Source organism: Mytilus californianus, unplaced genomic scaffold (assembly GCF_021869535.1).
Source record: "Mytilus californianus isolate M0D057914Y unplaced genomic scaffold, xbMytCali1.0.p SCAF_5, whole genome shotgun sequence".
NCBI classification, from domain to species: domain Eukaryota; kingdom Metazoa; phylum Mollusca; class Bivalvia; order Mytilida; family Mytilidae; genus Mytilus; species Mytilus californianus.
In genome coordinates, this window is record NW_026262701.1 from 51543278 (window position 1) to 51567077 (window position 23800).

General features: G+C 31.3%; 1 protein-coding gene across 3 annotated transcripts in view; it reads left to right on the plus strand.

Annotated features, from left to right (window-relative positions):
• The window catches only part of LOC127702469 (2-oxoisovalerate dehydrogenase subunit beta, mitochondrial-like), a 47932-nt gene that overhangs the window by 7900 nt on the left and 16232 nt on the right, over positions 1-23800 (plus strand). The window contains exon 1 of one of the 3 annotated variants that reach the window (XM_052206677.1): positions 16268-16391. The exons of the other annotated variants lie outside the window; for them this stretch is intronic. The gene's annotated coding sequence lies outside the window, so the exon portion shown is untranslated. Of the gene's footprint in view, positions 1-16267; positions 16392-23800 lie in introns of those variants that run through there. 3 annotated transcript variants of the gene reach the window in all.

Sequence of the window (23800 nt, forward strand, 5' to 3'; positions counted from 1 at the left end):
TTTTGTAGTAAGGCGTTTTTACTTTCTGTTGAAATAAACACGAGAGTCGTTTGTGTACCTGCTCCTACGTGTCTAAACAAAAACCGTGGTAATAGAGTCAGACAAACTCACAATAGGATACTGAGATTTCTGATTGGAGTCATTCTGATAATATCATTGAAGTTTTGAGATAGCACAGGAATATTTGTTTGGATTTGTGATAGACTGCACTAAGTGATTTCTCTTTCATGTACCCATTTTTCCTTTCTTGGAGTATGGAGATAGGGGAGATAAGTTGAGTAACTAACGACGCACGCTTTTTATCCCAAATTCCGCTAGAAACAGGAAATCACGTTAACTTCGCCTTAAAGAAAAAAATATTTTAACTGTTTATACTAAGGCTGTGTTTACTTAAATAATAGATTGACATTTTTGGAAAAAATGTAAGGTATGTGGTGAATAAATGTTTTACTGAAGTAGATCTTAAGGGGGCATTGTAATTGTCCATTTGTAGTCCATTAAACGATTGTGATCAAGAAGCAAAAAAGAGTGAAGGTGTTAATGATAAAAATTAAATACAGCCCCTCAGATTTTCAAATAATTTTCATATATATACATTCAGTCTTAACATATCAACAAAGTCGTTGAGCTAAAATATGGATGAGATTTATCAGGATATAACTTATCAGATCAATATTTAATTCTCAAAAAGATATTTGAATAAATTTAAGTCTTGTTTAACACACAGTCAATCCAAATAGTATGAAAGTGAATTAAACTAACTTTGCTAAAGAGAATTCAATTAACTTTGCTAAAGAAATCAGCCTATATCTTAATATGCAAAATTGGTGTTTTATAACATATGATAATGATTTTTTTTTAATCAATATTATAGAATACACAAATAATATCAAATTTAATCTTTAAACAGCTGTCTGTATCTTCTTTCGTGAAAAATGTAATATGGAATTTTGTTCTGGTGATCAATGTGAATAAACGTATACACAAATGTAAAAATAACGATGGGTGTCTAGTAACCGGTAATACGAATAGATAATACGAACTCTTGTCAAATTTTCATCGTTCGTGTCATTATTTTTTAAACGGCATAATTTTTCTAACGAACTTTAAGCAAACCTGAAATTACTAATTTACTTCGAAAATATACAAATGTGAAAAAAATATTTTGATATGCAACGATTGTAACGCGTTTTAAACAATTTTGAATATTAATCTGATATGCATACATCATCTGCTCTACAACCAGATTTCATAGCTTTGTCAAAAATTTACGAAATGTCCAAATCAACCGATCTACTATCGAACACACATGATCTTAAGAATCTTCAAAAGCAATCTTTCACAATAACTTTGTTGTTATATATTACCTATGTGGGACTACAAAATAAAAGGAAAACTCCAGCTTTATACATAAACAGTACTTGGTCATATTAAGTCAATTTAAGACATACTGATATTAATGTTGAAACGGACTACACACGATTCCAGCACCAGCAGAGTCGGAATAAAGAATGAGCATGGCTTAATATACGTTTTTTAATACTCAACGTGTGAATTGGCTGATCTCATTGGTCAAAATTCAATTATGACGTCACATGTTTGTACATCTCTGTAAAATTGCTATTATGATATTATGACAAAAGGGTGAACAGGTCTAAAGACTTAACATCAAAAGATCACTTCTCTTTGTAGATCATTTAAAAAACTGACAAAGTTTACGAAAGTACAGTCGTAAAACTATGTACGTCAACTTGCCTATTTAGGAAGTGTGTTTACAATTTGGTTTCATTTATAGCTATTCACGTGTCATACATTCAAGTTATTGTCTGACAAGTGTTTCTCACTATATCTTCCGTCTTATTTTGTTCGACATAAACATGATAAAGCTTTGTAGAAAAACCCAGCGAGTTATAGATTATTAAATCCGTCCGACACATATTTCCAAGACGAGGGCTTGTACATGTATTACCGCTTCTCATACTTTGCAAAATAAGATCCGATATCTTACGTATAAAGTTGTAACTATTTTAAGTTATAAGACTATTTTGACGAAAATTTGATGATTCACTCACATTCCTGAAGTTTTATATTTGAACTTTGAATTGTGATATTTTGAATTGACTCAATTAATTAGTTTGGCCTAAGATTTATTTTCAGTGGTTAGTTCTTTTTCGGTTTGAACATAGTTGTTTCATCCATTTAGAACGTGAAAAATTAAATCAATAAATTATTTATCATTGGTGAACTTTTATCAAACTTTAAATACTTCAAGAACGACATGCATCTTCAATAAGAACAACATAAAAAAAAGTACATGTAAGAAGTGCAATGAATTTCACAAATGAAAAACTACAGAAGAAAATGTGTGTAAAAAACTGTTGTTTGCTCGGTCCTAACCGTAGCTGGTTAGGATGCACTTGCATGTTTTATGTGTTTTTGTTTGATATATTTCCGTTTTGAACGTAACTGGGTCAATATCCCTAATGGACATTGAGACGATGAAGACAGATTTATGAATCTCATTAAAATATAAGTCCGCCATAATTTTGTGGAAACTTGGATTATGAAAATTGACATAACTGAACTAGGGTTGGTGTTTTATAGAGCTGGTGTGATGTGAAAAAAAAATTAAAAACATAAACCTGTACAAATGATTACAAAGGACAAATTTTTTAATGATATCTATGGTCAGGATTTTGGGATTATTTCATGAGGAGAGTGACATTTTCCACCATCTTTCAGGGTGGTTTGGGCACTTGACGGGAACACGAATCACACTTGCCAACCGGAAAATCGCACCACACATGTGCGAATGTCTCAGCATCAAAATGTGTCATCATACATATCCAAGTTCATGATATGGACTGAGCTACAGAAGAAAATGTTACCATTACCGCCTACCTGAAATCAATTGCGCATACTGACCCAACTAATAAAGATTATAGGTTGCAATTCTGTAAATATAGATAATGCAATTTCCCATAGGAACTCCCTTTGCGGCTGAAACTGTGACACTTTTACTATGAAGTTTCGTGAAAAATAATATCCCAGAACGGAAAGTTTATATGCACTACTATTTTATTCAAAGGTCAAAATATAGGGCTGTGCGGCATATTTTCAACATTTATATGCCCTGAACTTCTAAGAGTTTAAACTTGTACTAAAATTCTATGCTACCCTTACCTCCATATTTGGACCTCCTGAGAATTAAAATTTAGGCGCTACCATGTTTTTCTATACTGGTTACATTCCCAAGTGATGTCTCTATGAGATGAAACACAGAGATCATAAATGGGAACAAGAACGTTAACAAATTAACATATCTATGAATATTATATATCTCCCCAAAAGAGGCGTGGTTTGAAAAACAGCTGTATTTACAAAGTGCAACCTATACAAACATTTATTCAAATAAAAAAACTCTCTAAAACACTTTTTCTCACAACAATACTTATTTATCAGAATTATAGCCTTAAAGAAATCACTGCATATACTCTAAGTTTCCTTTTACAGTACATTTTATACCCCTACCCCTGTTTCAATTTTTTAAAGAATTTGAAAATAAGACTTTAATTATTGCCAGCTTACCCTATGTGCATGCTTTCTGACATGAACTGTCTAAAACATGTTTGAAACTATTCTGATAACAAATTGAAAGCATTTTGTAATACTATAAGTGTATTGGTTAGTAGTTAATCATTCCAACTTTCAAGATTATACAAAGTATCCAATCCTGCCTGTGTCTCCAGTCCACATCTTACTGAATGCCTTTTTGTCAATGAAAGTTCATAATTTCTGTCTCAAATGGTCAGTTAAGAATTTTTGTCTCAACCGTATCATCCCTAACCATATATCTAACATAAGTTAGTTAATATATGAACTAGAAGTGTCTAAACAAAGCCATATTTGCAAAAGTTGTATTTAAGAAGATATCAGTCTGGTGCATAAATTCACTAAAAGTTTGATAGAAATGACTGCTTACATCTTATTTTTGCACAGCTTCCCAGCACAGTTATTGTTTTCTTTACAAAAGACCTTGAAAATAATAAAATCATAGCATTTACAAGTTAAATTATCTGTTTTATGACCCAGGGTTAGGCATTTTTTTCTGTTTTTTGTCCCTGGGGCCTCACATTTCCTAAATATTTTCCATGTTTCTAGCAATGAGGAATATTTAGTATATATTTAGGATAGAACACACTATTGTAAGTTTTATTGAGGTCTTTTTGTAATTCTAGCTTGTACTTTTTAATGCCACGGTCACAAAAAAGCACATTTAGGTGTTACGGCTTACTTTTGGGTTATCGACAGGACAAAAACCCCCCAACAAAAATATTTAGGAAGGATCAATGCGTTGCAATGACTGCGAAGAGTAAATATAAGCACTTTTAAACAATTTAAATTACAAATAGGCATATATTATGAATTTATTTTGAATTCAGGGCCTTAAGTAAACCATGCATACTGTAAACTGTGAATTTATGCTGAGTCATCATAGTTAAGGCTCATGGTTTTCTCAATCTTCATGAAATATTTATAAAACTTCATATTTCAGTTAAATTCTTTAAAATCTCTTTTGTGAAAATCTGTATGTTCTATTTTTTAACCCTATATAGGTTGCAATTCTGTAAATATAGACTATGCATTTTCCCATAGGAACTCCCTTTGCGGCTGAAACTGTGACACTTTTACTATGAAGTTTCGTGAAAAATAATATCCCAGAACGGAAAGTTTATATAAACTACTATTTGATTCAAAGGTCAAAATATAGGGCTGTGCGGCATATTTTCAACATTTATATGCCCTGAACTTCTAAGAGTTTAAACTTGTACTAAAATTCTATACTACCCTTACCTCCATATTTGGACCTCCTGAGAATTAAAATTTAGGCGCTACCATGTTTTTCTAGACTGGTTACATTCCCAAGTAATGTCTCTATGAGATGAAACACAGAGATCATAAATGGGAACCAGTACGTTAACAAATTAACATATCTATGAATATTATATATCTCCCCAAAATAGGCGTGGTTTGAGAAACAGCTGTATTTACAAAGTGCAACCTATAACACAAACACATATTATGGGTACTAGACTATTTATTATACTGAAACATTTTAACTGTTTACTGGCCATGGAAAGTCAGGATAAATCAAACCATCCGCAAAAACATCGTATGATATTGTGTATAGGTTATTTTAAATAAATCATATTCATTTCTATTTGGTGCATTGCTCGAGAAAGCTGTTGTTTAAAATACCAAGATAAGGTTTCATAGTTAACAAAATTTATCATTTAAATATCTGCTTCAAGGAATTTTTAAATACAAGTTAACAGAAAAGTGTGATTACATAAGTGAAAAAGCTGGGGAGTTTAAATGTTCGACGATACATTTTTCTTAAACGTATTTAAAAAAAAAACTTTTGGTACAATGTACTTTCACATTTCAATATGAGAAACTTGGAGTCACGAACCTTTTTATTTCTCGGTATAATACGTTGAAATTAACGAAATCACAGTTATTTTATATGGGTTATATAAGGAAATTTTCATGTCTTCTTATTAAGGAAAAATTAAACTATATAATAGGTTAAAATTCAATGAGAGAATTGCTTTTCATCAATACTTCCGAAATATCAAATAACAATTGAGGGTCAATGGCCTTATTGTCTTTAAAAAAATCAAAACAACCCGAATTGTCCTATCAAATTCAGTATAATTATCTGCCCTTGATTTTAAAAAGGACGTTTTATGAAAGCTAAATACACTTAATAACACTCCATTTTTAAATAGTTTAATTTTTTAACTTTCAAGTTTTAGATGTTTTTGTTGTATATTGAATGATTCTTGGTAAAAATATTTGTAAAACAAAAAACAGTTTGCAACATGTCAATAAGGGATGCTCAGAAAGACAACCGATCTTCCTTAAAAGAACAATGATATCTAATAAACCGGTGATGATGTATTTTAATTAAAATTAGATTGTTTAGCTCTTGTACCTTGAATTAATTATCATAGGCTAAATCTATAAATGGAGGTTATATTACTAAAATGAAATTAAATATGATTTATTTCACCCCTAATCAATACAAAGACTTCTATATTTGGAAAAGTTAGATTTTGTGTATTGTATATATAACTATATTTATTTATTTTGTGTTCTGCAGTTTTTTTGGTATTTTGCATTTAGGTCTTGCACAAGCAGTCACAGAACATTGTATTTGTTCTTTTTCATCAAGATTTTAAAAGTTCAATCAATTCTGCATGTATAATAAGAAGCAAGAATACCGTTAGTCCGTCCGTCTGTCATCAGTTTGTTGTCAACATGCAAGCACCTCCTTTTTGTCGAATCCTCTTTAGATGTGGAACAATGTTTACATTTATCATTTGTTTGCACTTGAAAAAACCACGAAGAATAATTTCAATAATGAATCAAATCTGTAGCGTGGCTCAATCATGTCGAGAGGGAGACTTTAATACATTATCCAAATTATTTTGTGTCAGCATACTCAATGATACTGGCACCTTCATTTATCGGTTAGATTTTCTTCAAAATTGAACAAATTTGATTGTTGAAAATGAAAATAAAAGAATAAATCTTTTTTTTTACTGCCGTATGAACAATAAAGGCAACAGTAGTAAACCGCTGTTCGAAATTCATAAATCGATTGAGAAAAAACAAATCCGGGTTACAAACTAAAACTGAGGGAAACACATTAAATATAAGAGGAGAACTACGACACAACAGAAACACAACATTAAAATGTAACACACACAGAAACGAACTATAATATAACAATGGCCATTTTCCTGACTTGGTACAGGACATTTTAAGAAAAAAATGGTGGGTTGAACCTGGTTTTGTGGCTAGCCAAACCTCCCGCTTTTATGGCAATGTTAAATATAACATTAAAATGACAACATTACATGACAGGACTACAATACAAATAAATTGGAGAACATATAGGACAGAGGAACATACGAATAATAGCTAACAAAAGGTACCAGGTTAAAAATTAAATACGCAAGACGTGCGTTTCGTCCACACAAGTGTAAGGTTTGAAGAGAGAGGTGATTATACATCAATTACCTGCTTAATTGACTTAAAGAAAAGAATTTAAACTGTCTATAGTAAGGTTTTTTTACGTAAAAGATGGATTGACATTTTCTTAAGAAATATAAGGTATGTGGTGAATAAATGATTTACTAAATTAAAAATAGATCTCAGGGGAGCATTGTAATTGTCCATTTGTAGTCCATTGAACGATTGTCAACAAGAAGCAAAAAAAGAGTGAGAAAGGTTAATACTGAAAATTAAATACAGCCCCTCAGATTTTCAAATGATTTTCCATATATATATACACTCAGTCTTAACATATCAACAAAGTCGTTGAGCTAATATATGGATGAGATTTATCAGGATATAGCTTATCAGATCAATATCTTATTCTCAAAAAGATATTTGATTGCATTTAAGGCTTTTTGAACAGTAATTGGATGGCGGATTCAAGTACGAATGAAGTTACCTCACAAATATGGTAACCATACTCAAACTCTGAATTGGTTTGATTTGTGGTTTGATGAAGCTTCAAAAGTTTTTTTGTCGTCAGTCCACTTGGAATAGGTTATTAAAACAAGTTGCATTCACCGAATTATTATTGTACGTTTCGGATTGCTACAACTGAGTTTTTATCGCTTTGCATGAACTTATAGACCTCTTATGTACCCAAACACCCTCCATGCACAGTAGCCAATTCCTTGGTTTTGTCATAATTGATATGTTGCATTGTGTTTGTAATTTTCCAGTAAATACAATTATATTAATATTTTAACAGAAAGATTAAAAAAAAAAAAGGATCTGATACGACGTTGGATACTAAAAACTCAAGTTTGAATATATAATTCTGCTACAAATTAGAGAAAATATTGTACTATATAGTGTGAGATAGTATCATACTTCATTTTCCGTAATTCTCAGCCGATTTATCGTTTTCCTGACCTGTTGATTATTTTTAATTAATCAAGGTGTGGTTCGTTAGATCTCGGTTCTTCATTGGTCAAAATTCAATAAGGATGTCAAATGTTCTTGCTTTCCTCTGAATTTCCTTTTGTGACATCACGAAAAATCCGACCGTGCCTGATGATGTTACATAGAAAATGTGTTCGGCAGATAATTGAAAAAACAAAATTAAATTTATCTACATATCGTCTAATACTCATGAGATACACAGATTCTACCACAAAATAGCGTATAATACGATATATCTCCACTTTCAAAAGCTTAATTTTAAATATTCAAAACGCTCGGCTTGCCTCGCGTTTTCAATTTGAGAGATATTTATCACACTCGATGCAGTGGTAGAATCTTTCTGTAACAATTCCTAAGCAAATGGTTCATTGTCGTTACAAAATTTCATGGGTCAGTTTTATTAGGAAGAAAAATAATGAAGAAAATGTTTTAACACACAGTCAATCCAAACAGTATGAGAGTGAATTCAATTACCTTTGCTAAAGATATCAGCCTATATCTAAATATGCAAATGTAGATAAAGTTGTATCTTACCAGTGCGAGAACTATGGCACAGTTGTCTGCATTCGTGTATCATAACTTATGAAAATGATTTTTTATATCAATATTATAGAATACACAAATAATATCAAATTTTACCTTTAAATAGCTGTCTGTATCTTCTTTCGTTAAAAATGTAATATAGAATATTGTTCTGGTGATCAACGAGAATAAACGTATACACAAAATGTAAAAATAACGATGGGTGTCTAGGTATGGGTTCGTAATAGACAATACGAACTCTTGTCAAATTTTCATCGTTCGTGTCATTATCTTTTAAACGGCATAATTTTTTAACAGAACTTTTAGCAAACCTGAAATTACTAATTTACTTCGAAAACATACAAATGTGAAACAAATGTTTTGATATGCAACGATTGTAACGCGTTTTAAACAATTTTAAATAATAATATAATGTGATATGCATGCTTCACCCGCTATCCAAATATAGACTGCTGGCTCATATCTACTGCCATAAAACCACGCATATGTTTTAATCGTTTCGATGTGCATATATTTGCAATATAGAAATCACTTTTCAAGTTGACATCAAGTTAAATGTTGGAATGCATCAAATCAAAGAGGTAGGCTAAGCTTCAAACAAATAATATTTGACAACACAAATAAGTTTACGTAGAATTTATAATTTTGTCAAAAACTATCGAAATGTCCAAATAAAAGGATCTTCCGTCCAACAAACGAATGTTATATATAACATATGCTGGACCACAAAATAAAAAACAACTTGAGAGTCTTCAATAATCAGTATGGCTTAGTAAAACTTTTATTTTCAAAATGTGATTTGGTTGATCTCAGTTATTCATTGGTCAAAATTCAATTATGACGTCAAATGTTTGTACTTCTCGGTAAAATTGCTATTATGATATTATGACAAAAAGGTGGCCGTGTCTGAAGACTTTGCATAAAAAAATCACTTTTTTTTGAAGATCATTAAGAACAAGATAAAGGTTACGAAAGTACAGTCGTATAACTAAATCCTTATTTTAGGAAGTATGTTTACAGTTTGGTTTCATTTAAAGCTATTCAAATGTCAAACATTCAAGTTATTGGCTGACAGGTTATTCCCTCTAAATCTTCCGTCTTCATTTTGTCCAACATAACAAAACTTTGTAAAATAACGCATTGAGGTGTTTTAGAAAACATTTGTAATTATAGAGTTATAGGTAAGTACGTTGATTTTTCTAAAAAAAAAGTAAAAATGGTAGAGTTAATCCGTCCAACACATATTTACGAGACCGTTCTATGAACGAGGGCTTGTTTTACCGCTTCTTAAATATTTCAATGTAAGATCCGATATATTAAGCATACAGTTGTAATTCATTTAAGTTATTAGACGTCTTTGACGAAAAATTTGATGATTCACTTACTTTCCATAACTTTTCTATTTGAACCTTGAATTGTGATATTTTGAAATTACTCAATCATTATTTTTCTCAATGGTTAGTCCTTTGGTTAGTCGGTTAGTACATGTGGCATATTGCTGTTTTTCATCCATTTAGAAAGTCGGAAAATTATATCAATACATGATAAATTTATTGTGACCTTTACGAAACTTTAAATACTTTAAAGAAGCCATGCACCTTTAATAGAATCAACACAATAATAAAAGTTCATACATGTAAGAAATATAATGAACTGTTGCGCAAATGAAAAACTACAGAAGAAAATTTATTAAAGTATGTAAAAGATGCCGTTTGTTCGGTCCTAACTGTAGCTGGTATTAATGCACTTGCATGTTTTATGTATTTGTGTGTAATATATTTCCGTTTTAAACGTAACTGATTAAAGGTTATTACACAAACACATATTGTGTGAACAAGACTATTTATAATACTGACACTTTATAACCGTTTACTAGAAAGTAAAAATTTAAACCATCCGAAAAAATCATCATATTATATTGTTTATTGGTTATTTCTAATAAATCATATTCTGTATTATTTCTTTTTTGATATATTGTTCGAGAGAGGTGATGTTTAAAATCAAAAGATTAGGTTCCTTAGTTAATCAAATTTATCATTTAAAAATGTTAAAATATAAGGAAAATTAAAAAACAAAAACAAAAAAGAAACAGGTTCATAGGAAATTGTGATAACATTAGCGAAAAAAAATCTGTTTTCTTTGTCATTCAAAGAACAATATTATCTAATAATCCGACAATGGTCTAATTTTATCAAGATTTGCCTTCTGTTTAGCTACTGCATATTACATTAAATTATCTATTAGTGGAGGTTATGTTTATCAAAATGAAATTAGATATGACTTATAACACCCCGTAGTCAATACAAAGGCTTCCATCTTTGGGAAAGTTTGTTTTGTATTTTGCATATTACTCTTGCGCGAGCATCCACAGAACATTGTAATCGCTCTTTCTTAGCAAGATTTTAAAAGGTTCAATAAGTTCTACATATATAACCAGAAGTAATGTAACACTTATCAGAACAAGTGATGATTTCGATAATCAGAAAAATCGAAAATAGGGAACTGTTTTTGGAGGGAAACTTGTACAATCGTCTTGTATTCTAGCGTCTTTCTTTTTGTCTAAATGTCTATAGTACAACACTTGCTCTATTTTTTAGCCGATTTATATATTCATACTTTGTGGTTTTATTACCAAACGTCGTCTCAGATCAGCTTTTCTTTTGCGTACTTTGCGATCTTTCTTTTGGACTTTACCTTCTCTTATTCCAAGCCGATTTATCCTTTCCTGACCTGTTGATTATTTCTTTTCATGAAGGTGTGGTTTGTTTGATCTCAGATTTTCATTGGTCAAAATTCAAATATGAGTCAAATTCTCCTGCTTTCCTCTGAATTTCCTTTTGTGACGTCACAAAACAAAGGCGACCATGACTGATTTTGTTACATAGAAAGAAAACTTGTTTATGCAGATCATTGGAAAAACAGGATATTTTTCTACTTTAGACTTCTAAATTTAAAATATTTAAAACGCTCGGCGAGCCTTGAGTTTTAAAATTCCTAGATAGCTAGTTTAGCGTCGTTAAAAAAATTCTAATGGGTCAGTTTTATTATTTAGAAAACTGATAAAGAAAGTTATTAACACACAGTCAATCCAAATAGCATGAAACAGGAAACAATGCTGAATACAATTAACTTCCTAAAGAAATCAGCCTATTTCAGAGGATGTGCGATTGATTTCTAAGTAGATGTGCAGTTTTCTAAATATGAAAATGTACATAAAGTTGTGTCATACTAGTGCGAGTACTTTAACACATTTGTCTGCATTGTGTATTATAACGTATGATAACGATTTCTTGTTAATATTATGGAATACACAAATAATATCAAATTTAACCTTTTAAACAGCTTTCTGTATCTTCTATCATGAAACATGTATAATGAAATATTGTTCGGTGATCAATTTAATAATCGTATAAAAAAAATTTTAAAAAAAAAGATGGGTGTCTAATTACGGGTTATGAATTCTGGTAATACGAACTCTTGTCAAATATTGATCGTTCATATCATTATTTTTAAACGGCTTCATATTTCTTAAGAACTGAAATTACTAATTTACTTCGAAATAATCAAAAAATTAAAAAGGTGTTTGAATATATAACGATTGAAAAGCGTTTTAATCAATTTTGAATATTAATATAATGTCATATGCATGCTTCACCCGCTATCAAAATAGAGACTGTCGGCTTAGATCTACTGCCATAAAATCATGCATATGTTTTAATAGTGTCGATATGCATATATTTGCAATATAGAAAGCACTTTTCAAGTTGTCATCATGTTAAATGTTGGAATGCATCAAAGAGGTAGGCTTAGTTTCAAACAAACAATAATGTGGACAACACAAATAAGTTTTACATAGAATTTATAACTTTTTACTAACGTTTACGAAATGTCCTAATAAAACGATCATCTGTGCAACAAGTATGATCTGTAAATTCTGCAACATGTGTAATAGGAGTCTTTCACAATAACTCTGTAGTTAGATATATAACTTATGTTTGACTACAAAATAAAAGAAAACTTGAGGGTCATCAATAAACAGGACTTGGTCATATTAAGTCATTTTATTAAGTCAATATAAGAATTATTGACGTGATGTCGGAATGGCTTCACCTCGATTCTATCACCAGCAGTTAAAGTTAGAATGTAGTCGAAATAATGAATCAGTATGGCTTAGTATAACTTCTATATTCAAAATGTGATTTGGTTGATCTCAGTTCTTCATTGGTCAAAATTCAATTATGACGTCAAATTTTTGTACTGCTCTGTAATATTGCTATTATGGTATTATGATAAAAAGGTGACCTTGTCTAAAGACTTTGCATAAAGAGATCACTTCTATTTCAAGATCATTAAAAAAAAGATTAAGGGTGCGAAAGTACATTCGAAAACCTAGGTCAGTCAAATTCCTTATTTTAGGAAGTATGTTTACAATTTGGTTTCATTTGAAGCTATTCAAATGTCAAACATTCAAGTTATTAGCTGACAAGTTATTCCCACTTAATCTTCCGTCTTCATTTTGTCCGACATAACAAAACTTTGTAGAATAACGCATTGTGGTATTTTAGTAAACATCTGTAATTATAGAGTTATAGGTAAGTACGTTGATTTTTTGTTCTTGAATACTTCTAAAATGGTAAGAGATAATCCGTCCAACAATTTTTACGAGACCGTTCTATGACCGAGGGCTTGTATAACCACTTTTAAACTTCTAAATGTAAGATCCGATATCTTAAGTATTGTGAAATTTTGAAATGACTCAATTATTTAGTTCGGCCTATGATTTATTTTCTGTGGCTAGTCCTTTTTCGGTTTGAACATTTACAATGATTTAGGATGTAAAAAAATAAATCAATTAATTATTTATTTGTTGTGAACCTTTACAAAACTTTACATACTTTAGGAAAGCTAAGCAACTTAAATATGAACAATACAATGATAAAAGTAATACATGTAAGAATAGAAGCGCATTGAACTGTTGCACAAAAGAAAAACTATAGAAACAAAATTGTAAAAATTAGCCGTTTGTTCCGTCCTAACCGCAGCTGATGAGGAAGCACTTGCATGTTTTATGTATTTTTGTTAAATGTATTTATGTCTTGAACGTAACTGATTAAGGTTATTTCGCTAACAAATATTGTGGGTACTAGACTTTTTATCAAACTGACACATTTCAACCGCTCAAAGTCGTGATAATTTAGACCATCCGCCAAAATCATTATATGATATTGTGAATAGGTTATTTTTGAATTAATCATATTCTGAAAAGTTTCATTTTAGTGTATTGTTCGAGAGAGGTGATGTTTAAAATTGATAGATAAGGTTTCATAGCTAATTGAATTTATCATTTAAATATCTGCTTTAAGTAAAATTTTAAATATAGATTAACAGGAAAGTATGGTTACATAAGTGAATGACATTTTTCTTCTTTCTTTGTCATTTAACAAATAACAATATTCAGTTTATATGATGATGATTTAATATCGTCTCAAATTTAGCTCATATTTGTATAGACTATTACCATAAAAGATGGGATGTGAAATACCAGAGAGATAAAAGATGTCTGCACGTTGAGTTATATTTATGAATAATGTCCCTGTAGCGATGATAAAATATAGTAAACGTTTCTGAAGGTTTGATATATCACATACATGCCTCATCTGGTATCTGAATACAGACTGTTAGCTTAGATCTGCTGCATCAAAACCATGCATATGTTGTAATTCTGTCGATGTGCATATTGTTGCATAATAGTAGGAACTTTCCAAAAGAGAGGGGAAAGATACCAACGGGACATTCAAACTCATAAGTCGAAAATCAACTGATAACACCATGGCTCCAAAAAAAAAAGTTGACATTAAGTTGAATGATCCCATATATTAAAGAGGAAAGCATAGCTTCGGAAAAAAAACCCAATAATTTGACAACATAAATAAATGGTACATAGAGTTTATAACTGTCTCTAAAATTTACGGAATGTTCAAATCAAACGATGCACTGTCCAACAAATACAAATGCATGATCTTTAGATTCACCAATAACAGTCTTTCACAATAATTGTGTAGTAATAATACCTGTCATTGCCTACAAAATGACAGATACACTCGAGCGTCATACATAAACATTACTTGGTAACATTAGATCAATTTAGAATATATACTAATTTTGATGTTGAAACGGACTCGTTTTCATCACCAGTATTGTTATAGTTAAAGTTAGACTTGAGTCGGAAAAATGAATGCGCATTGTTGAATATAAGTTCTATACACAACGTGTGATTTGGTTGATCTCATTTCTTCAATTCAATTATGACGTCAAATTTTTGTACTTCTCTTTACAATTGCTATTATGATTTAATGATTCAAAGGTAACAAAGACTGAAGACTTCGTATAAAAGGGTCACTTCATTTTGCAGATCATTAAAACAAAGATAAAGTTTGCGAACATTTCGTCTTAAGGATGTATTCTTCTGATGTTTCAGTCTCGTTGAAATCTTGTTTGGGAAATATTTCCAAAATATGTGATACTAGTGGAAAATATCAATGAGTTAAAAAAATATTATAGTCAAACTAAACTCTGTGAATAAATTGTGCACTTAAGATTAGTAGTTTTTGTGTAATAACATTTTCAAATTTTATAACCAATCCGGTAAGTCTCATCAGCCAAAATGTTGAGAAAAATGGGTGAGGGTGTACAAAGCAATGTATGTATTTTTCAATCATTTATAACAAAGAAGTTGAAATAATATGCTTTTTGTTCTAAAAACTGAGAAAAAATCCAAATTTACAAAAATGACAGCATTGTCAATTGGACACAAAAAAGCAACAACATTTTATAAAACTTTCTAATATGAACACCAACATATAGTTTTTTAAGTTGAATTTATTCAGATTGGTCCACTTCATTTGTAGTGAAAATATGAAAAAAAGTTTTATTGTGAAACTGTCATTTTGTTCATGTTTATAGCACAAAAATGGGTAAAAATAGATGAAAAATTGGAAAATCATTAGAATTGGGTACTTTCAAATGGCCGTAGTAAAATGGAGGGCGCCACCATATGATTTTTTCTTCATCAATTACTTTCTAACAGTCATATAAACCTAAAAATCAGGTTAGGAAAAAAGTTTAATTCTAGAAATTTTTGGCACCTCTGATGTGTACATTCTTAAAATTATTAGAGATACAGATTCCACAATTAAAACTCGAGCAGTATGATGTGTATGCACTCTCGACAGTTAAATTTTAAGTCGGCAAGCCTCGCATACTAAAGATTATTAATCTAACTGTCGTGCGTGGAGAGTACAGTCGTATAATTATGTTAATCAAATTGCTTATTATATGATTTATTTTTACAATTTTGTTTCATTTAAAGCTATTTGAGTGTCATACATACAAGTTATTGGTTGACATTTATTTCCCACGAAATCTTCCGTCTTTGTTTTGTCCGGGATTGACAAAGCTTTGAAGAAAAACACAAAAGAACGACTTTTCTTCTTATCTTGTTAGTTAAAGTTAAGTACGTTTAGTTTTCGTTAAATACTTCTACAAATGGTAAGAGATAATCCGATTAACACATTTTTATTAGACTATTCTATGACCGAGGGTTTGTATTACCGCTTTTTAAAATTTTCAATGTCAGATCCAATATTTAAAGTACGATGCAGTCCGGTAAATCCGCCCACATAAAATTACCCAAATATTTTACTTATTGACAAAGTTACAGCTATGCATAGGAACTGTTTTGTTTAAAAAGTGTACTACTTTCTTGCATGTTCTTTCTGACCGGGCCGATTTAATGGTTCCATACCTACATAAGTGAAAAGGTTGGTTTACTGTTTTTTATTTATGAAACGAATAGTAATACGTAATAAATCGATAATGATCTAATTTTAAGATGATTTGCCTTCTGTTTAGCTATCGTACATTACATTAATTATCATACGCATAATCTTTAAGTGGATGTTATATTTACTAAATTGAAATTAGATATGACTTATTAGACCCCCTGGTCAAAACAAAGGCTTAAATTTTTGGAAAAGTTGAATTCTATGTATTATACATAGAACTATATTAATTTATTTTGTGTTCTAAAGTTTATTTGGTATTTTACATATAGCTCGTCCACGAGCAATAAGAGAACATTGTATTCGCTCTTTTTCAGCAAGATTAAAAAGAGTTCAATAACTTCTTCATATATAATGAGAAACAAGAATAATGTAAGTCCGTCCGTCCGTCATCTGTTTGCTGTCAACATGCACGCACCTCTTTTTTGTTTTTTCAAATTAATATCCACTAGTAAAACCATAAAAAATAATTTCGATATGAATCAATTCTGTAGTGGGGTTCACCCATGTCGAGAGGAGGACTCTAAAAAGTCCAAACTATTTTGTGTCAGCATGCTGAGGCCTTTATTTTTGGTTAGATTTTCTTAAAACTTGGACGAATTTAATTATTCAAAATGAAAATAAAAGAATAAATCTTATTTTTACTGCCGTACGATCATGTGTAATATTTGAAGTGAAAGGTGATCATGCATCAATTACCTGGTTGATTGACTCCAAGAAAAATATCATCTGTCTATGTTAAGACTATTTTTACTAAAATGATAGATTGACAAATTCGGAAGAAATATAAGGTATGTGGTGAATAAATGTTTATCTCAGGAGATCATTGTCATTGTCAATTTGTAGACCTCTGGACGATTGTGAACAATAAACAAAAAAGAATGAGACACGTTTATCATAAAAATGTAGTTGAGCCGCACAGATTTTCAAATCATTTTCGATACATATTTATTCAGTCTTAACATAGTAATGAAGCCGTTAAGCTAATATATGGTTGAGATGAATCAGGATTAATAGGGTAAAGATAAATATTTTATTCTCAAAACGATTTTTTATTGACATTAAGTGTTTTTGCATATTAATTTGACGGTGGATTTAAGTAGGAATAAAAGATACCTCACAAATACATAAACTTTACTCAAACTCTGAATTGGTTTGATTTGTGGTTTGATGAAGCTTCAAAAGTTTTTTGTCTTCAGCCCACTTGGAATAGGTTATTAAAGCAAAGTTGATTTCACAACTTTTAATCCTCCTATGTACCCAAACACCCTCCTTGCACTTGAGATAATTCCTTGGTTTTGTCATAATTGATATGATGCATTGTGTTTGTAATTTTTCCAATAAATACAATTATATTAATATATTAACAGAAAGATTGCAAATTCTGCGAAGGAAAAAAGTGTGATTTTAGACGACGTTGGGTAATAAAAACTCAAGTATGAATTTATAAATCGGCTAGGAATTAGAAAATATTGTACTATGGAGTGGATATAGTACCATACTTCATTTTTCGTTATTCCTAGCCGATTTTTTTCTTTTTCCTGATCTGTTGTTTATTTTTATTATTAAAGTGTGGTTCGTTAGATCTCAGTTCTTCATTGGTCAACAACTATTCGATCAAAATGAGTTGCTTTCATGTGAATTCCTTTTTGTGACGTCACGAAAAAAGGTGACCATGTCAGATGACGTTGGATAGGAAGAACACATCGTTTTGTAGATTATTGTAAAAGAAGGATCAAGTCTATCTGCATATGGTCTAGAAATCATTAGAGAAACACAAAATCCAGGGCAAAACGATATGTCTCAACTCTCGAAAATTACATATAAATATTAAAATCGCTCAGCGAGCCTCGCGTTTTGAATTTTAAAATTAACTATTTCCAGTGAAAAAAATATCGTATCACACGCGATGCAGTTGAAGAATCTACATTTAACAATTCCTAGATAGATGGCTCATTGTCATTTCGAAAACTAATAAAGAAAGTGATTAACACATAGTCAACCCAAATAGTGTTGGACAGTGAATACAATTAATTTTGCTAAAGAAATCAGCATATTTCAGAGTATGTGCGATTGATGTTTAAGTAAATGCGCAATTATCTTTAAATGAAAGTTTAGATAAAGAGAGTTATTGCATTTATTTTATCTTGTATCTTACTAGTGCGAGAACTATTGTCCTTCACTCTACATTTGTGTGCATTTATGCATGATAGCTTATTATTGATATAATAGAAAACACAAATGATATCAAATTTAAACAACTGTCTCTGTATCTTCTTTCATAACATAAATATTATGAAATATTTTTCTGATTAATTTGAATAAACGTATACATAAACGGAAAATTAACAATTGGTGTCTTGTTTCGGGTTATGAATAGCCAATACGACCTCATGTCAAATTTTGATCATTTATATCATTATCTTGTAAACGGCACAATCTTTCTAAAGAATTTTGAGCAAAACGGAAATTATTAATCTACATCAAAATCATAAAACTGTGAAAAAAGTGTTTTTATATGGTAACTATTGTAACGCGTTTTGAACAATTTTGAAAATTAAAAAAATATTTTTTTATCTTTCTTTTTCCTAAAATACTAAACGTTTTAACATCCTCTTACTTTATATGTTTATAGAAAATTTAATTAAGTAAAATAAAACATGCTCTTTACCTTTTTTCAATTTGTCTCTGTTTTAGCTATGACATAAAAAAGGAAAGAAAAGGCAAATATAGTTGTAAAAAGATCAAATATACGAATGTCTTCAATTTTGATACGGCAAGATTTCTCATTTAATACTTATAGTATGTGCCTATTTCATATTATATATTCTTAAATTGTTCTTTTTATCATGTGATATACCGGGTAGGTGATAGATGCTGAGTCTCTAATATTATGGGATGTAATATATCAATGTGTCTTTGTTGAAAAACATAATATTACCTTCAGTCGACATTTAATTTTCAAGAGATTCGTGAGATCAGAACTGGTTGGTGAGCTCTATAATGCCCGTATCTGTCTTTTGTTTCAATATATCTTCGATTATCCACTGATAAAATTCGGATATCTTAAAGTGATATGTCATTTTAAAAATCATATCCCCCCAAACAAAATAAGTGGCATTACCGGTTTACAGATGATTTAAATCGTTATTCCATTTAATAAACGGACCACTGTCGTTGAAAACTAACAATACAAAACACAGGATGTTGTATATATATATATATATATATATATTTATATTTTATATTTTTTCGTTTGGGCTTGTATTATATTTGCCTTCGGGTTTATATGATCCGTTCATCCTATTTTGACTCCTCAAAATTCAAGAGTCTATCCTAAATTGAGGTAAATTGTATGGCTTTCCAAATACTGTTTCGATTCCTAACATCACTGAAGAGACATTAATTGTCGAAATCCGGATATGGTGTACAAAAATCTTTGCACCTTTTGTTTGCGGTATACCATCTTTTCCGCAAGTTTATTGTTTTCTGTTTAGTATTTAATTTATAATTAAGATCCATTTATTACATCGGTGATCCGTTTATTTGGCAATCGCCAATGGCAGTCAGCAGGGTTTAAGAACATTTGTTGTTCGACCTGTTAGTCAAATGCGTTTTGTTAAAATATACTTTTTCACTTTTTTGGTCTTTTGTAAATGTTGTTTGTGCTGTATTTAGACCCCTCTATCAAGAAATCTGTTTTGCATGCACACGTATAAAAATTGCAGTTTTTATCCAACGCAATCATAGGTTTGAACGTTGTTTTCAATTTAGACTTGTTTATATTTTTTCGTTTGGGCTTGTATTATATTTGCCTTCGGGTTTATATGATCCGTTCATCCTATTTTGACTCCTCAAAATTCAAGAGTCTATCCTAAATTGAGGTAAATTGTATTGCTTTCCAAATACCGTTTCGATTCCTAACATCACTGAAGAGACATTAATTGTCGAATTCCGGATATGGTGTACAAAAATCTTTGCACCTTTTGTTTGCGGTATACCATCTTTTCCGCAAGTTTATTGTTTTCTGTTTAGTATATAATTTATAATTAAGATCCATTTATTACATCGGTGATCCGTTTATTTGGCAATCGCCAATGGCAGTCAGCAGGGTTTAAGAACATTTGTTGTTCGACCTGTTAGTCAAATGCGTTTTGTTAAAATATACTTTTTCACTTTTTTGGTCTTTTGGAAATGTTGTTTGTGTTGTATTTAGACCCCTCTATCAAGAAATCTGTTTTGCATGCACACGTATAAAAATTGCGGTTTTTATCCAACGCAATCATAGGTTTGAACGTTGTTTTCAATTTAGACTTGTTTATATTTTTTCGTTTGGGCTTGTATTATATTTGCCTTCGGGTTTATATGATCCGTTCATCCTATTTTGACTCCTCAAAATTCAAGAGTCTATCCTAAATTGAGGTAAATTGTATGGCTTTCCAAATACCGTTTCGATTCCTAACATCACTGAAGAGACATTAATTGTCGAAATCCGGATATGGTGTACAAAAATCTTTGCACCTTTTGTTTGCGGTATACCATCTTTTCCGCAAGTTTATTGTTTTCTGTTTAGTATTTAATTGATAATTAAGATCCATTTATTACATCGGTGATCCGTTTATTTGGCAATCGCCAATGGCAGTCAGCAGGGTTTAAGAACATTTGTTGTTCGACCTGTTAGTCAAATGCGTTTTGTTAAAATATACTTTTTCACTTTTTGGTCTTTTGGAAATTTTGTTTGTGTTGTATTTAGACCCCTCTATCAAGAAATCTGTTTTGCATGCACACGTATAAAAATTGCGGTTTTTATCCAACGCAATCATAGGTTTGAACGTTGTTTTCAATTTAGACTTGTTTATATATATATATATATATATATACAACATCCTGTGTTTGTGGATTTTTGATAGGCCGCAGATAAAAATGTTTATAACAACCCGATAGCCAATGAATTGAAAAGAGCATATCGGGGACCCCATGATAACATAAGTGTCAAAAATATCCTTCCTACGTGCAAGAATGGACTGGACGGAGAACCCACCTCTGTTTACACAAACCTCTGCAAAAACAACAGTCCCTCCGATTTTTTATTTGCAAACAACCTGAATTACGTATACTGCGGAGATGACACCTCCCTTCTGTAACCATAAGTGGAGGGAATTCCTCTCGATTGCAAGAGTGAACCCTAGGAAATAATTTAATATCCTCCAACATAGAGTCGGTAAGGTAGAGATATGTGCCAGAGGGGGACAGTTGTAAGTCCGTTTATTGTCTTCCTGAACCGCCAAATGAATGGGGAACTCATAAGATACCAATTCCAACATTTGACAAGTGTGTTCCGTCATGTCTCAATAAATTTGACTCAGAGGCTTTTATCTTTGATTCTTAAAAAAGTACATTTGATGTTCTCGATTAGTTCTTTAGGCTTTAATGCTACTAAATCATTTGCACTAAATGTACAAATATGTAATTGAGGTTGGCCTCTTTTTTATCTCATTTTCAAAGGTCGAATCCAGATCTTTCCATTTCATTCCCGATTTAGTTATCCATTGAACCTCCACTCCTATTCTTTTCAAATTTAGATTTTTGCCACCAGGATGGCAAGCAGCTGTTACATCAGCCTAATCGGGAATAGAGAATCCCAGTATCCACACCGTAGTCTGCACCTCATCAGCTACAAACTGAAACCGTCTTAAAATTATTCTATATGTGTAAAGGAAAATTCAAAATTGTTTTTACAGAAATAAACAAACAATAATTTATCACCAAGGAATTCTGATGTACCGCTCAAATGCACCTGACGACCACCTGCCCCACTTTCTTATAGTTTCATCTTTTATTCCGCGATTGGTCGCCTCTGTGGCGGCTCCAATTCTAAAAGAATGAGATTTCAAAGGTTCGGGTTAGGAATGTTACAAAAATTTACGGATTTTCTTAGCATAGCTGACAGTTGATATTGGGTAAGCGATTACCCGTCAAAATGAATAAATAAATGATCACAACCTGACACCGCAGAACGTGCAGATAAATAATTTTTCATAGATAAGACTGGAAAAATAGCTGCGTTATCTGTGTATTTATTTATGACGATGCACGTTGAATGACCTCTCTGATCTGTTTTACTTTTCTAAATGTTAATTTGGAGTTGATGATCGGACAAGGCCACATCCGACAGTTGCATTGCTACGGTACTAGAATCGGACTTATGTTTTGTTGTAAACTCACTCACACGTAACATAGCGAAAAATGCTAGAATAAATGAAGATTTAAATAATAACGATTCGTAAGAGGATGTACAAATACTAGGAAGGGCATCTGTGATCTGTCGTAGTGATGATAATGTTATCGGGGCCCTGTTGTCTTTCTGTGGGTTTCTTCTATGTAAATCTTCGAGCATTTTAGATATCATAAAATTCTTAGTAGTATCCTCTGAATTTAGTGACTTGTGCGAAAAGGATATACCACTTATATATGATCGAACGGCAACTGCAGTTAGATGCTTCAAAGATAAATGAGTAATGAATTGTACTAACTGTTCAACAGGAACTGGCCATACTTTTTCCAATGTATATTGAATTTGGAATGAAGCAAGAACAGATCTAGCTCTTGCATAGCTTTTTCCTGTATTTTCGGATGAAGAGTCGGAAAATAGTCGAGCAGATTCCTCTGTTATAGATTCCATACTTGGTTTGAAACTGGAGTTGATGCCAGAGATGCTTTTGGTGCTAGGTACCGGAAGCGGGACCACTGGCAACAAGAAATTGCATCAGCTATAATATTAACCTTACCTAAGACGTGCTCTGCTTTAATCATCGTTGTTATGTAAAATTTCTAGAACTAAACGTCTGACCAAAATCATGACATCCTTTTTATTCCTAGGTTCTGACCCCCATAAGATGATAGATACCATAACAGGAAATATTTCTAGAAATGTAATGTTTGATAATAAATCGCGCTTTAGCCATGTTTTTGGCTATAAACCATGAGCCCATCATCCCTTGAAATATATACCAAAACCTAATGAAGAACCTCCGGCACTGCCTGTGTAAAATTCCAGTGCTTGATTGAGTCGAAAGTCAATCTGGTATTAAAGTAAGGCCATTAAAATTCTCTTAAAAGGATTTCCACATCCTAAGATCATCTTTAATGTTCGAATTAATTCTTTTTCTATAATGTGGTTTATTTAAATCAATCGTTGCGTCAATCAGTCTTCTGCAAAAAGCTCTGCCTGGCGCGACAACCCGACATGCAGAGTTTAATGAACCCAAAAGGGATTGCATTTCCCTTAGCGTGACGTTTTTGTTTTTTAAAACAAATGAAATTTTCTGAAGTAATTCATTGAATTTATCGGAAGGTAAACGGAGGGTCATGTCGGAAGTGTCAATTTC